The sequence below is a fragment of the Contarinia nasturtii genome, unplaced genomic scaffold, assembly GCF_009176525.2.
Source record: "Contarinia nasturtii isolate CC-2019 unplaced genomic scaffold, AAFC_CNas_1.1 Cnas_scaffold_187, whole genome shotgun sequence".
Lineage (NCBI taxonomy): Eukaryota > Metazoa > Arthropoda > Insecta > Diptera > Cecidomyiidae > Contarinia > Contarinia nasturtii.
In genome coordinates, this window is record NW_022197544.1 from 7,382,846 (window position 1) to 7,398,918 (window position 16,073).

General features: G+C 35.0%; 1 protein-coding gene across 5 annotated transcripts in view; it reads right to left on the reverse strand.

Annotated features, from left to right (window-relative positions):
• The window catches only part of LOC116352131 (nephrin), a 380,040-nt gene extending 364,192 nt beyond the window's left edge, over window positions 1-15,848 (reverse strand). For 4 of the 5 annotated variants that reach the window (XM_031784450.1, XM_031784446.1, XM_031784452.1 and 1 more), the window contains exon 1: window positions 14,683-15,848. The gene's annotated coding sequence lies outside the window, so the exon portion shown is untranslated. Of the gene's footprint in view, window positions 1-7,427; window positions 7,531-14,682 lie in introns of those variants that run through there. The other variant, XM_031784449.1, reaches the window with a different exon arrangement.
• Window positions 15,849-16,073: the final 225 nt, after the last annotated feature.

Below are 16,073 nucleotides of genomic sequence, written 5' to 3' on the forward strand. Positions count from 1 at the left end.
TCTTGGGCTTCTTTTTCTCTATTCGTTGATGGACGGTTTAGTTCACTTTTAAAACACCGTTGTGGCGTATGGTATATTTTTTTTTTCAATCTTGAGTTAAAAGTGCCTTTTTGAATCTCTGTCGGTGGTAAAATCAAAACTGCTTTCTGCACGCGCGGTTGGAGGTAAAATGGTATAGCGCATCCAGCACCAAAGTTGTGTGGTAAAACTGGGCAAAGTATAATCCAACAAACTTCGAATTTCAAGTGAATTTTCTGCCATATTTTTTTCTTTTCGATTTTCTTCCGTTTCTAACACATACTTTCATTTTTTTCGCATTTGTATAGGAATATATATTGTAAAATGGCGGGGTCTTCTTTATGATGTCGATGATTGAGAGATAATATTATTCAGATGCTATTGTTAAAATGGCATTGAATAATGTTGAACAAGTGTCTACGTAGAATTCGGTGCTTCATACAAAACCATCTTCGATTTAGAATGTTCATCCAATAAGACATTTTTAAGTAGTAATCCATTTCCAATTGATGAAATTAATGATATAATTTCGAAGACCATGAACAACGCATTTGTGATTGACTTCGAATTTATTTTGCCAATGAAAACGAACGAAATGAAAATGCCAATAAAATTCGACGGAAATAAAATAAATTTCATGACTTCATTTGAATAATGTACACATTAGTCAATAGAGTGGTTGATAAAGCTAAAGAGAGCAAAATGAAGAGAACAATTAAGAGAGAGAGAGAGAGAGAAGCGAAACAATCGGGTCAAATTGTTTTCAAATTGTAGACTAGCTCATCTCAAGACTAGGGAACGTTTTGTCACATTATGTTATGACTCACATATCACGTGTGGATGTGATAGTCGCTCAAAATACGACAAGTAATACACTCTATCTATCTCCCTATACTTGAACAGTCGATGTACTCATACGGAATATAAAGAAATATGTAGACAATCGGGAATGTGTTCGCAACGAAAAAAGAAATGTGTTCGCATAGTGTGTCTTTCAAAAGGTCATGTATGTGTGTCTATAAGTGGTTTTGTGCTCACACAAAAACTGCTATGAAATGGGGTAAGAAAAATGCGCATCAAAAACTTTGTTTTAACAAATCATGTTGTTATCGAAGGGAAATCAATGTTAAGAGTGCTGCTTTGAATTTGTTGTTGCCATTGTCGTTGTGGTTGTCATTATTTTCAATCACAACCAAATATGCAACGAACATAGTTTCGTGAATGTTTCGCTACTACTTTTGTTCCGATTGTCAGACATTTGTGTTCATTTTGGCCTTGCGATTATCGCAATCGTTATATTGTGGGCATATGTGGAAAATACTGTTATTGTTTTGCCCACTCAGACTTCTTTCCACAGTTTCTTCTTAGTTTTTCCGTTATTACTTATCGGTTTATTTATAATTCATCTTGGTTGTTGCGAAGCGAGGATAATTTACTCTTTCGCTTTTCGTCTGTCTTCCGTTCGAGATGCCATTGTACAATGGCATTTGTCGTCTGCGCAATTTCTCTCTATGTGTGTGTGATTGCCCTTTCTTTCTCTTTTTGTCACTTGTGTCATTGCGGCAACGAATAATGTGAATATTTTGCATTTATGTACGAAAAACAAATAAATATCATTATTATTGAAGCGGAATTATCATAATCGTATGAATTTGCATTGTATTTATGCAGAAACTTTATTCCGCTATATTCGTTCCGATAATCTTTGTTGATGTCGGATGAGGTTTTCTCCATTGTTTAAATGTGTATGTGTCGAGACTGCGATTGTCGGTCGTCAAACCATAAAAAGTTGCTTAAGAATTTTATTTTCGATGGAAGTGGTGTCTTTCTTTCTTTTCTTTTTTGTTGTTGTCAAAGATCAACTTTGGATGCTGAAACAAGAGATAGTGATATCACACGTACACACATCTATAGATATATATGCCACAAGCATTGACTGCTTTTGTGTGTCACACTGAAAATCAAACACCGAGACTGTGATGATGTTGATAGCCAGTGAAAGCGACCAGAGAAGGAATAGAAAAACGAAAATTGAAGAACAATACACCACCGTTTCGGTATAGTGTTTGCGAAGCGATGAACTTGATATGTTCAGCCACATCGGCTGTTTTTGTTTGTGTCTGTGATGTGTTTCGTGCAGCAAATCGTTGTGCAAAGTGTAATGTGTTTAGACTGAGCACTGCTCAGTTGAATGGCGACATTGTGTATTGGCTTTGTAAGATTTATTGTATTGTGAATTCAACATTATCGCTCGTTTTTCTTTTTTTGTTTTGGTTTGGCGTCCTTTACCCTTCGACCCTCCTTCGCCAATCGAATGAGGAAAAAAATTTGTGGTAAATATATTTTAACTTTTTTTTGGTTGATTCGAATGGCCCATTAAAGCTTGAACATTTTTCACTCTTTTACATATGTAAAACTTCTATTTTTCATAACACACCATCATATGTATTTTTGTCATTTTTTCTTCTTTTTTTATTCGGTTATGATCTACATACATGCCGACGTGAATTTTTTCATACAGTTTTATCATCGAACCACATACACATACGAAATGGCCCTGAATGTTTGGCTATTCGAATGCAGATTGAGGAATATTTAAAATGATTATCTACTGGTTATCAGATAAAAGAGAGCAACAAAAAAATGTGACAGATATTTGACAACAAAATAGACGTTCTCATCGAATGAACTGAAGACATTCGGCCGAACAAAAAACATGCTGCTCAATAAAAAATGAAATAGATCTGTTGATTATCTTCTACAGAGTCAACTCGATGAAAAATCGGCAATAATGCCAGTTTCACATATTACCGCATATTACATATATGCACATTCAGCGCAATAGACTAGCGTTTGCATTGTTATTTAAAAATACAACCATTTCAATCACTTCGTTGCAATCAAGCGAAACTCATTCTCAAGGCAAAATTAAGGGATTGTGAACAAGGAGCAAATGGGTTCGGTTGTGATAATTAATTTCACTTCAGTTGTATCTGTTATTTATAACCAGTACTTGTAATGAATGTATGCATTTGCGTCAAACCCACGACGCAATAACAATAACGGCACCAAAATAAATACGAGAGCAAAGACAATGCGTGCGGAGAAAATGAACGGAAAACGATGAATATCGCATCACATTGTGCAAGTGGTGTGTGTTGTTCAGGTCTTTGTTTTTTTTAAAAATACTATCATTGTATCAATTTCACTTGTACGAAATGCAAAAAAAGCAGACTCGCATGGCTCCAGAAATAGAAATACAGTTGCGAGAAATGAAAGGAAAAAACAACAACCACCTTGGATTAAATTGGCGGCGATGTTTACTGTCGATAGTAACTCGATTTGTTTGCCATTTGGCGCGTTTCGTATCAGTGCTTAATAATATACTGACAAATCGATAGCAGAGCACAAATCTCTCGATTACTATGATAGTAACACAGAGAGAGGGAGAGAGAAGCAGCAGCTAACGAAATGCTTACTCATTCGTTTCAACGGGCTGGCTTTTGCTCTCTATTTTTCTCATTTACTCTACACTCATATCCACATCCACATGACATATAAATGCACGAGGAATTGTTTCGCATTTTTCAATATAACGTACGGGTGTTTCCAATAAAACACCAACATCAATTCCTTTTCAACTATTTCGAACTATTTATTTATAGTTATCTTTTTTGCGACATCTCTGCGTCTCTGTTTCAGTAATTTAAAATACGAACTACCATCAACCAACAAATTGGAACTATGTGCATTACATTGAACGCGTTCATATTTTTATTTGTTTATTTATTTATAGAGAATAGATTAGAGAGAGAGAGAGAGAGAGAGAGAGAGAGAGAGAAAAGCGCAGCTTTCGTCTCATTCTATCAATTCGATCTTATTTCTATGTTTCTCTTTGCCATTTTCTGCACCATTTTCATCAGTTCGAGACATGAGAATAATATATACACATCGAGATACTATATCTCTTTGACTTTTACGCTAGCAATATAGCTCCTGCTGGTGTCGTCGCCATCGTGTATTCCATTCTCTCTTTCTCTCTTTATGTGCGCGCCATATCATTGCCATTGTGTTGTTTAGCTGTAAATCGAGGTAATATATCTATTTCTATTCTGTTACATTAGCCACAATATTGCACGATAAATTATTAGTCGCACACCGACATCGGCACCAACAATTCCATGTAAATTACAAACAATATTCCAAAGCCACATTCAATATGTTAAGATTTCAAAAAAAAAGAAAAAAGAAAAAAAAAATGCGGCGAGTGTGTTTTTCTCTCTCACTTGCCTCTCCGATTGAGTTTTCAATTGATGAAATTTTTGTGACAGCGCGCATTGTGTTCAATGACGAAAAAAAAATCGTTTCCATATAGATTTCTGGTTTAATGAATGTAGGTTGTTCTTAGTCGTTTACATAAAAGCATTTCCGCAACTGAAAATGAATCTATAGAAAGTACATTAAATGCATTAATTTTAAAGTTGATTTGAATTTGTTGTAGGCAGCAGTAACAGCAGTATATGGCTAATGTGGATGACATGCAGATTGAATGTGATTAGTCGAAATAGATAATTGCAAGAAGAACAGTGCCGAGCGCGCACTTTCATAAAATTGGACACAAAATGTTTTATATCATATGTTGTTTTTATTTATATATTTTTTTTTCTCAACTCGAAGGGCAAAATTGTTAGATAAGCAAAAATAAATATGTGACACTAGTGGTTGAAATGGCCATAATAACGCATTAAAAACATTCATACAAGTCAGTTATTGTGTTAAGTGTCCATTCAAAATATTGGACTCGGATAAGATAACCATCACATACACATACACAAATAAATTTGTGTTGCGATGCGAATATCGGTGGGAAAAAGTGTGTTCGAGAGAGCGACTGAATAAAAAGGAATTTTGCTGCTATTACAATAATCGTCGAACGGATGATAAAATGACGTTGACCAACAAACCAGTGAGTGACATGGAAATGGTTCTAAAACCATTTGGATACATAAAATCCCCTGTCACAAACAAGTATATAAACCGACATTGTCGGACTATTCAATTCATAATCATAATGATTACTGTTGCGCGCACGATACACACAGACTCGATGTAAAACATTTTTGCGACGCGATTTTTAGAAGAAGTGGTAATCAAAAGTGTGCAAAAAGAGAGTGCTATTTGTTACTTGGCATTGTATGCTGCTATTAGGCCAAGCTAAGCCGAAGGAGCCAGATGGAGCATGATGATGAAGAGTATGCATCAGAGGAAGAGTAACTGATGTGAGAGAATGAAAAAAAAAACTAGATATAGAAAAATGTCGGCTATCCGACATAGAATATACAAGATGAACAAAAATACGAGAATGGAAGGGGGAAGAGAGAAAGAAGGATGAAAATACGAATGAGATTTCTTATAAATTTTCGGTGCTTTTTCATTGTGCACGAGAGTGAGTGTTTTCGTTTCGCTTCATTATTTTCTCGTGCTTGTTTCGTTTTTGTATGTAGTGTCACCCCGTTTCGATGAGATACACCGACACAACAGAATGTATACGAGCTAGAAAACACGGATGCATCGTCAGTGCCAAACATATTTCCTAAGATAAATAACATCTTACTCACACACACATCCAAATGAGGATCCAACCCAATGCAATATTTCTTGAACGCATACAATGAAAATGATACGAGCAAAAAAAAAACGAAACTAGGCGATATATAGCGGAAGAAAAACAACCACTTTGTAAAAGAATACAAAATGAAGAAAATACACAATTTATTGGTTCACATTTTTCGGATGGCCGAGTTTTTTTTTCTCTCACCCGTAGCCTCGTGCTCGAGAAAACGAGACGATAGATATAAAGTGTTACGACGACGAAACGAGACGAAACAAGGAAAATGTGATGAATACAAGAGAAAAAAAGTCACACCAAGATGACAATGGAGAGACTGAGAGAAATGAATAATTGTGTCCATTGCTGGTGTTGGTTTTTTTACTCTTTTCTCTTACCCTACGACAACTTAACGAATGGCAAATATATATAACGATAAAAATGCGGTAGAAAAAAAAATGACGAAACATCGGAAATGGGTATTGACTCAGGCAACATCAGCTGCACAATATAAATTGTCACATACACAAAACAAACAAATGCCAATCTCAAACAGAGAAAACACTCACTAATCCATTCGATAGAAGCTTTTGTGAAAATGGACACTACCAGAATAATTATTATCACATTTACTCTCTCTCTTTCTATTGATCTGTCTCCATGCCTCTCTTACCACCATCTCTCCAGCATTTATTTGCTGCGCTTATTAATATTAAGCTTATGGATATTTGTCGCATTTTTCCGAATCCAATCTTTCGCTTTCACTTTGTATGAATCGTGCTACAATGGAGAAACGGTGATTTACAACAATATAATTGCAATCGATAAATTGTGAATGCACTCTAGGCTCACATAGAAAGCGCATAATTGGCCTTTAGCTATCATCCCGGGATAATACCGATAGAATTCGTTTTTATATCGAATATTATAACGTTGATCGTAGGGGGAGCCGTATCTGTTTGTTAATCGGTATTTTCGAAAATCAAATCGACAGTTAAAGTGATTTCTTGTCGAATCGAATGCAATTAATATACTTTTGAATGTTAACATGTGAATGTTTAGAAACATATTCCGTTTTCTTTTTGCGATAGCAAAATGGGAGAAAACACGAGAAAAATATGTCAACGAATGTATCGATTAAATATCGACTCGGCCAACGTGAAAACGTTTGGTGCGATTTGTCTTATTTAACTAAACGATTTATTGCGTCGAACAAGCGCCGTCTTTCAACCAATATACGATTGAACAAGAAAAAAAAAAAGAACATTTCCTACATGAAATGCAAACGTGCAACAAAATAGCAAATAGCCAACAAATAACCGTGATTTTTTTTTCGTAAAAGAAAATCACTGTATGGTTTTTGTAATGCAAAAATCCCGGCCATTTCTGAGATTAAGTTTTACCACTTAAATTCGATTTGATTCTTGAAGTCAAGAGAACGTGCTACTCCCTGTCTTTGAATGTTTTGTTCTGTTTTCGATATATCTATGCACTTACAGAAAATACATTGTCGAAAATAACTGCTTTGGGACACAGCGGTAAAAATGGATGTTATATGCGCGTTAGTCGCATGAGCGAGAAAGAAAGAGAGTGAATGGTTTTTGTTTCAGATTTCACTCCAGCAGATGCTTCTGCAATTTGTTCACGTTAAGTCGACGGCGGCGGTGTACTAACAATCAACTGGAATATATTCTTTTGAGTTTTATTATTTTTATAATAAAGAGTACAAAATGAAATGGAAAGATCGAGAGTTGTTTTTTTTTCTTCTTCTTGATTTGGTTTTTGCTTATTCTTTACTTACTGTACAGCAATTACATCGGCCTTAGGATAAAACTATTGATGCGAACGATGGATATTTTGGTTTTTATGGCACATGAACGGGACCAAAGCCCCTTAACCAAAACTTTCTCATCTTCTCTCTGGCTCTGATGATGGTGTTCGGCACCAAACTTGGTTATATCATTATTACATAACCATTTTTTGGGAAATAAAAATTCCAGAACAATTGTTCGAAACCATCAACAACTTTTCGATTTTCTGTATATTTCAGCAAAAATGTGTAGAAAAAAATAACAATTTTTTTTTTGATCCACGAAACTGAAGTTCATTTTCTCTTCTTTTGTTTAATCTTTTATATTGTTTCATTCCATCTGTTTGCTCTGTTTAACTCAGCATCTTGGTTTGCCCACGAACAACACACAGATGCTTTTGCATTGCTTTGTGAGAGTTGATTTTGCGGGCGAGGTTTTTATTGCATTGGGTGCCGTTTTTATTTCACCGATCATTTCCGAGAAAATAAGATAAACCACCACCATCAACCCATACACGCTTACAGTTTCATGTGTGCATTTTCTTTATGAGTTAAACTCAAGTTTTGTGTGGAGCTTTGCAAAATGAATGAAAAATAAAACCGAACCTGATTGCGAAATTGTAACGAATTTTATGAGGTAGAAAAATGAAATCAGCATCATTCATGAGAGATAGAGTAAATTCCATGTCTTCCCGGATGGTTGGCATAATGAACAAAAATCAAGTATATTAAATTTGGATGATTTTTTTCATCTTCTCTTGGAATGCCCTTGGATGACTTCCCAAATGGTATTTATGCCGCCAAGGGAAACGGAACATCAACCAGATAACATCACAACAGGCAACAACAGAAAGGAAGAGACAAAAAAGTGTCGCGCATTTTAACCATATTTTTTAATCAAGATGATTTTAAAGACACCGATACAAAGACCCTTAACGAAGGGAATTGTTTAGGCATCTTTTTTTCGCTTCATTTCGTTTCACTGGTACGCGAGCGTGCGAATATGTGTCATTTATTTGTATAAACAAAGTTAATGTTTATTCATGCCAACTCGGTAGAATGGTGTCCTATGTAATTCTATCATCGCTCGAGTATTTCAAAAAAAGGCCGAATACATACTCATTCTCAAGAAAAAGGAAGCGGGAAAATTTGATTATGTGAAGAAAAAAATAGCATGCGTGTATTGCATAATTTTTTTTTTTTTGAACTTTGAATCAGAAGATTACTGCTAGGATAGCTGTAAAGGACGTCGAAATAGTGTGAAAGAATTGTCGCCATTCGCTTGTTGATAATTTGTCCACACTCTGATCGCACGCACACAATTTTGCACTTCGCGTGATAAAACTTTTCTATTCATACATACATATATATACTGTTGTCATCATTTTTTTGCCGTTCATTGTTTTCTCTTTGTATGCAATCATTTGCGTACATTATTTGTCTCTTTATCACAATTTCAGTTCTTCATCTGCCGAATATATTTTGTCTTTTATTCGTGTTTTCATTCAATCGAGAGATGCTCCGTGCGTCTGCTGTAAATCTCAAGATCTCAAATGTGATAACGCTGTTTTCTTTTTCACTAAATTCTTACTCTGATCCATGTGTGTATAGAAGGCTGTTCATTTTTTTATCAGTATATGTTCATCATTAAATTCGCTCCGGTTTTAAGAGATTTCAAGCGCCAACCAAATCAAAAACAAGATGAAAAGAACGACAGATTCATTCTTACAGCCGCTGACGCTTCGGCAAATGCCGAACAATTTTTAAACGGAAGAGGGAAAAAAACTGCGCCAAAAACTCACAAGCAAAGATGCTGATAAAAAGGACTGCGGAGCAACAACAACATCAATGTTTAAATAAAAAAATAATAATGAGAAGAACCGAACATAAATTCCATTTTTTTTAAATCTTGCATTATTGTTGTTTGCGTTGTCCCGTTCAGTGTCGCATGGATATGTAGATTTAATTTGATGTCTTTTAAAGAGACAACAGCACACGCTTCCTTACACTTTGAAATGCATTAACACAATTTGTGTCGTTCGTTGTTGTCATTTTTATTTTCTCTGCGTTTTTTCTTCATCTCGTATCTTCATCACAATGGTGTCGCTACGGCTTGAGTCTTTGGTGAATATCTGATTCACCCCATGTTTGGATGAGTGTGTGGGAGTTTTGTTGCCCAACAACAACTGGTACTACTACTATATATAGATAGATTGACTTTATTTGCTTGGTTGTATGATTTAAGCTGGCAAAGTGAAAAAAGCGCACATTCAATTCAAAACAAGGGAAAACTTGTATAAAACAAAAGAGACAACAAACAACGGAGAGACCGGAAGGAGGGCTGCGGCAATTCTAAAGAGAAATGAGTTAGAGAGTATTACAGACAATTCGTTATGATTACGAATTAAAATGTAAACGATTTTAGTTGCTTTTGTTGTAGCCTCCCTCATTGGCCTGTTGTCATTTTACGCTCTTTTGAATTGACTTCCCCATCCACTCTCGTCTTGTTGAATTAAAAATAACAACAGAGGCAATAAAAACAATGAAAAAAGAAAACAAATTCAAAATCATCAAGAAATCTTTCGATGCGGGAGTGAAAAGCACAAATCGTATTAATAGTACAATGCTCGCATCGTTGACAGTACGGGATGCCGAGATGTAAGAGAGTAAATTCCAAGATATTCAACATCAGCACATGATATAATACGGAAAAGATGTCCATCGTGTTTTTAATCTACTTCACTTCTATTGTTGTTTTTCTTAAGTTTTGAGTGTTGATGGGTGAACACTCTGTACGGTTTTTTTACTGTTTTCTCTGTTTTAGCATATAGAATTTATAGAGTTTTCCCCATTGTGAATGACATTTGCTCGTGCCACTTTATCTTTCTCTCTCTCTCTCTCTCTCTCTCTCTCTCTCTCTCTCTGTGTGTGTGTGTGTGTGTGTATGCGTGCTGAGGAAAAGTCAAATATAGACTATTCTTACAACTGAAATAAATGTGAACAGCGAGCGCTTTTGGTATGATTTGCTATCAATGGTGATGATGACTGGCCATAAAACAATGGCAAAGTGATGCAATGAAACATCATCAACAGCAACACAGCAACTGATGACACAAAGGCAACAACTTCCATACAAGAATCAAGGGAGAAAATAAAAATAACAAACGCACACACAAGCAGAGACAATGAATGCGATGCGAGGCAAAGATTTGGTATGGAAAACAACCGAAATGTTCTTGCTAAATGGACAACGGAATTTGAGCCAAATCAAATTGAGTGAATGGTATAGAGGGAGCGAGAGAATAAAGACAACGAGCCAAATTGTTATTGTTGTTTGAAACTGAATTGATTTTTTCCGAAGAGAGAAGCACTACCGGACATTAGATTGATGTATGACTTTGAATATATGCGAGATTTGAATAAAGATCAAATCCATACCATTTGATTCGTTTGCCTTGCATTTGCATCACTGTAGTTTGAGTGCGTGTATTTCAAAAAAAAACAACAACAACCAGCGCAATGACATTGGACAAATAAAAGATGAGAAAAAAAATCGCATTTCAATCCGAACATCGACCAAAAAGCGAAAACGAATAATGTGAATTTGAATGAATGGATTATTCCTTTTTACGCACTGGATTAAGAATGACAAAGAATGTGTTGTCATTTGGCGATTTTATTTTGCAATTTCATCCGACTTTTTTTCTTTCTCTCTCTCTCACAAACACAATCTTCCTTTATTTCTATCTATCGTTTCATTTATGCAGTCATTGTATGCGTTATTTGTGTCATGGATGTTATACATTCTGACATCCAAGTAAATCGATGAAGTCAATATTTATGAAAGCACACAAATACACAGGCCAGAACAACAAACTGCTCAACGGGATCAAAGCACATCAGTTTCGAGAAATCTACAATAACCGGAAGGCCGATTTTAAAATAGATGCCTACCAGCACTGAACTAACAAAAAGAAAATGACATAAAAGCATTTCGAATTGATGGCAAACGAATAATTGAACCGACCACATCACACCGACGAGATATATTTGAAATGTGCAAATTGGCATATTCCATATTCGGGGAATTCAAACTAAAGCAAATTTTGTTATTTCCACTGTATCATCACATATATAGAATTTCTGGGATTTGGTAAAAAGTGTGAGCTATATAACAAGCGCGTGATATAGCGCGATGCACAAATAATTTTAATACAATTGGTGTGTGTGTGTGCTTTGATGCGCCCGGCTCGTTTCATCCTTCTGTGCGACATTCTCGTTTCGCGGCGAACGTAATAGAGAATGAAACAAAGATATGGAGCGATCCCGAACAAAAGTATCAGCCATAATCCGTGGCAGCAATAAAACTTTGTTAAAGACCATGATATTTAATTTAACAAAAAGCTTTAAACGATGTCAATGTCGTATACAAATTACACTGTACTATAAGCCTTCTGTGCTTGGCTGTGTGCGTGTGTGTGTGTGTCAGTGCGATGTAGATACTTTAATACTTTTTAGAATATTCACTGAACCAGTGAGGTAGAAGAAGAAATTCGGGCAATATAACAACGCCAACGACTCACCCACAATGTTACTCTAAAAACAAAACCCGATGCCGAACCTCTCAATGGAACTGAACGCGTGTATGCGTCAAGCAAAAAGCAAAGTGAACTTTGTGACGCTCAAATAAAGTAAAAACAACAATAACAATAATAGCAGCAGCAGAGGCAAAAGAGGAATGTCGAAGGCATTGAATATGTGTTTGAAACAAGAGACATAAGGCAAAATAGAATTTGAGCATCATGCATCTATACGGATTCCTTTAATGTTCGCATCAATTGTGAACGCAAATTCAACGCAGTCAATCAATACCATGTTTAGTGCTGGCGACCAAGTAAATGTTTCACATTTATGTGCAATTGTGCATGTATGCATTTTAGCGTGTATTGCAATAAATTCCATTTATACTCTACGACAAGATGCTTTTGTGCATAACATCGCATTTGGCAGCGACAGAAGCACCAACACAAACACCATACGAAGCATTTGATGGTTCGATTTCGATACACGCTGGCCCGTTCGCTCTCATCGTGTGTGCAGATGTTATTGTTTTTGTTAGTGTGTTACCATTGATTGTCATTGGTTTTATTATAGAGTAACAAAGTTTGTTCTCATCACGCTTATCATTGTTTGATGTCATACAATTTTAATTTCTCACTGATTCATCAAATGTTGTTATTTATTTTTCGTTTTATTACACAATGTTTTGCTCTTCATTTTTGGGGTTCGCATCGAGTTTTCGGGTTAAATGATAACATTTTACAAATAACTTGGATTAAATTGAAATCAAAGTTTTGGCTTACTTAGATCGGTCTTGTTTTTTGGCTATATCGATCATTTCAGCCACCCGAAAAATGCATAAAATCACCCTACTAGGTCGTATACTATGTTTTTAATTTTATATTTCCACCGAATAAAACACACCATTTGGAAAAGTAAATAATTGATTGGCGGTTTTGACACTTAAAATCAGAATCGCATGAAATTGTGTTTTATTTCGAAGAATGAGTTCATTTCTGCGTAGTAAATGAATTTTGATTCATTTATTGCAAGAAATCATTTTTGAATAAAACCAAAAAAATAATGTGCGATATTTTCTAATGAAGTTTTCAGTCTATAAACATTTTAAGTACACAAGCTCGATGATCTGGTTTGTAAAACTTGTAAACTGTCAGAGATTTTTAATTGAATTGTTAACATTTAATTCAGGTTGATCAAACGAAATAGTTTTTTTTGTCTTTCCATCGTTTTTTTCCATTTGAATTCTCGGGGCGTAAAGGAGAAACGAAACAATGGAGAAAACACGCATTTTTTTACGATTTTATTTGTTCTTTCTCTCACATTCTTTTCCATTCTAAACGAAATTTAAATTCTAAGCAAAAAATAAAACGAACATTCATCAGATAAAACGAGTGTGTGAATGCTGGTAGTTCGCGGGTAATAAAAAATCGTTTGCGATCACTTTTGTGCTGTAAAAATTTAATTTGTTATTTGATTTCGTCTTTAAAAAAAATGACTAAACAAACAACAGCAGGAAAAAGCGCAACACCAACGGCAACTTATCTTGAACAACATAAATTGATGTTTCAAACGAAACAATTTGATTCAATTTTGCCACTCACACGCTCGACTTTAAAAAATTTTTTAGGGGGCATACAAAGATACTCTTTGAAAATGGCTTCAATATCCTTTTTTTACTTATCGATTGAAGCAATCAATACTCAATCGGAGCGATGCATTGAAATTGATTCTCGGGGATATTCTCTCAAACACACATGCACGAATGGGATGAGAGAGTGCAATATAATTGCGCTATGGCACTAATTTATCGTTTCCGATCACAGGAATCTCAAAAGGTTAGGCATCCCAAAAAATGGACAGAGGACACACAAAGCCAACCAAAAAAAGAGAGAAGTGAATTGCCGAAACGTTTGATTTTTGTTAACTTTATACACAAACACAAGAATATGCACACAGACACAAACACATCGACACATTAATAATCATATTGAATTTGCTGCTGGGCTGTGATTTCTTTTTTTATCTTTTAGTCTCTATATCGTTCTCTTTTGGTATATTCTTCTTTCGATCATTTCAAATACATATCGGGTCCAATCAATGGTAATTATTGCTTTGATAACATTTTAGTGCTGGTTTCGTGCTGTTTTTATTCAGATTTTCTTCATCTCTTCTACGTTGTGGTCGTTGTTCTTGTCTCACAATTTTTGAGCGCATGTATTTTTATTTGTTCCTTTTTTTCGTTTCGATTTGAGTCTTCATGACACAAATATGATGAAGAACACGGTAAAAAAAATCACAAAGATGTTGGAAAATTCATGTTAACATTTAATTAAAAAATCTGTCGTTTGTATGTGTGTGTTTTCATCTGCAAATGCAGTTTTTTGCATTTACTAAAAACATTTTTTTAAAAACACACACACATTTGATCACGCACCAACATCGAAAACGGACTCTTAATTGCTGTCACATTTGTAAAATCAAATTGAACAGAAACCAGATCACAGACATTCAATTTTATAATTCAATTGAGCTCACGATGGGAACGAAACCAACCAAACGAAATGGTGTTTCTTTTTGTTGCTACACATAACATTCCACCAGCGAATCAACTTAAAACATATAAACAAAAAAAATTTAACTCGAAAAAAAATGATCGAAAACATACGTTTTATTTTTATTTTTCTCTCGAAATCACTGGGAATATTTCGATGTTCATATAAGAACGAACTCAATTTGCACTTGTCGAAAATCGAGTTGTACACATATTCACAAACACTTTGCTGTGCAAGGATTTTAATTGGTTCTCTCTCACTTGTGCATTTATTTTAAACTACCGAGAGACAGAAAAAAATGTATATCGATGTTTGATTCATTTAAAAATTCTGTTTATGACAGATGCGGAACGCCTTTTTTTCACTCTCTACACTTTCAAATGCAAATCAAATAAACTCTGTCAACTGCTACTGAATAACACTATTACTGATGCTTTCACGATGGTGTACGTATATTTGTTGTTGTTGTTTTTTCACAGATCGCGTTGTATGTAATGCTTACGCGTCGAATAAATTATGAAAGACAACAATTAATTTGTCGCATGGAAAAACCTGTGCACGCACAAAATATTTTGCACGATAAATAGTATGTTTGGAGTGTGTGTTGGTTTGTTTATTTCTAAATTGCAGATATTCGATGCATATACATAAACAGGTAAATGCAATTTTTACGCACTAACAATTTATTCAATTCGCACTTGATTTATTCAGTAAGCAATTTTAGCTTTCTTGCTACGCACATACGAATCGAATTGCGGTGGGAAAAAAACACATAAGTGGAAATTTATTGTAAATTTCAATCGGGCGTTGAAAGTTTTATTCCCGGATATCAAAACTGGCACCACACTTCATTAAATTTTCGAAACATGAAAGTGTTTTATATGCAATTGTATTTTGTGCACATCACTTGATGGATCAAATAAGAAATTCTTTATTTTATTTTACTTTTTTACAATATTTTCATACTTGATTTTTTCTTTGTTTTGCTTGAAAACACCGTTTAATGAAATTTTGTCCTCACTTTTTCACATCAGTTGCTTAACATTTTTTTTCTTTGTAAATTGAATGTTGTAAATTTCGCCGATAAATTCAATTTGAGTATTGACTTTCGATAAATTCGAATTGGATTTAATGTGTCGCTATTTTATAAATCATCGAAAGATTAATAATTTTTTTTTTCGTTTTTGGAAGAATCGATGATTTCGTAAATTTCCTAATAAACATAAACACGCGCGAACGAATCTACGACGATATAAGATGTATAAACGTCCTCATTACTGAAGAGCGAAACACGAACTAAATCGGCATTTACGCTACAGAATTCACATAAGTGGTATGCTCTTTGAGTGCAGCGGCAACAGCAACGGCAACGGCATGACCATAAACGAGACGACGTTAGCAACCGGAACGCATTTACGGAACGATGTGATGACTACGATGATGATGATGATATGTTGCGGAGCAAACGACACTTGCCGCCGTAGCGTTGGTCATAACATAGACA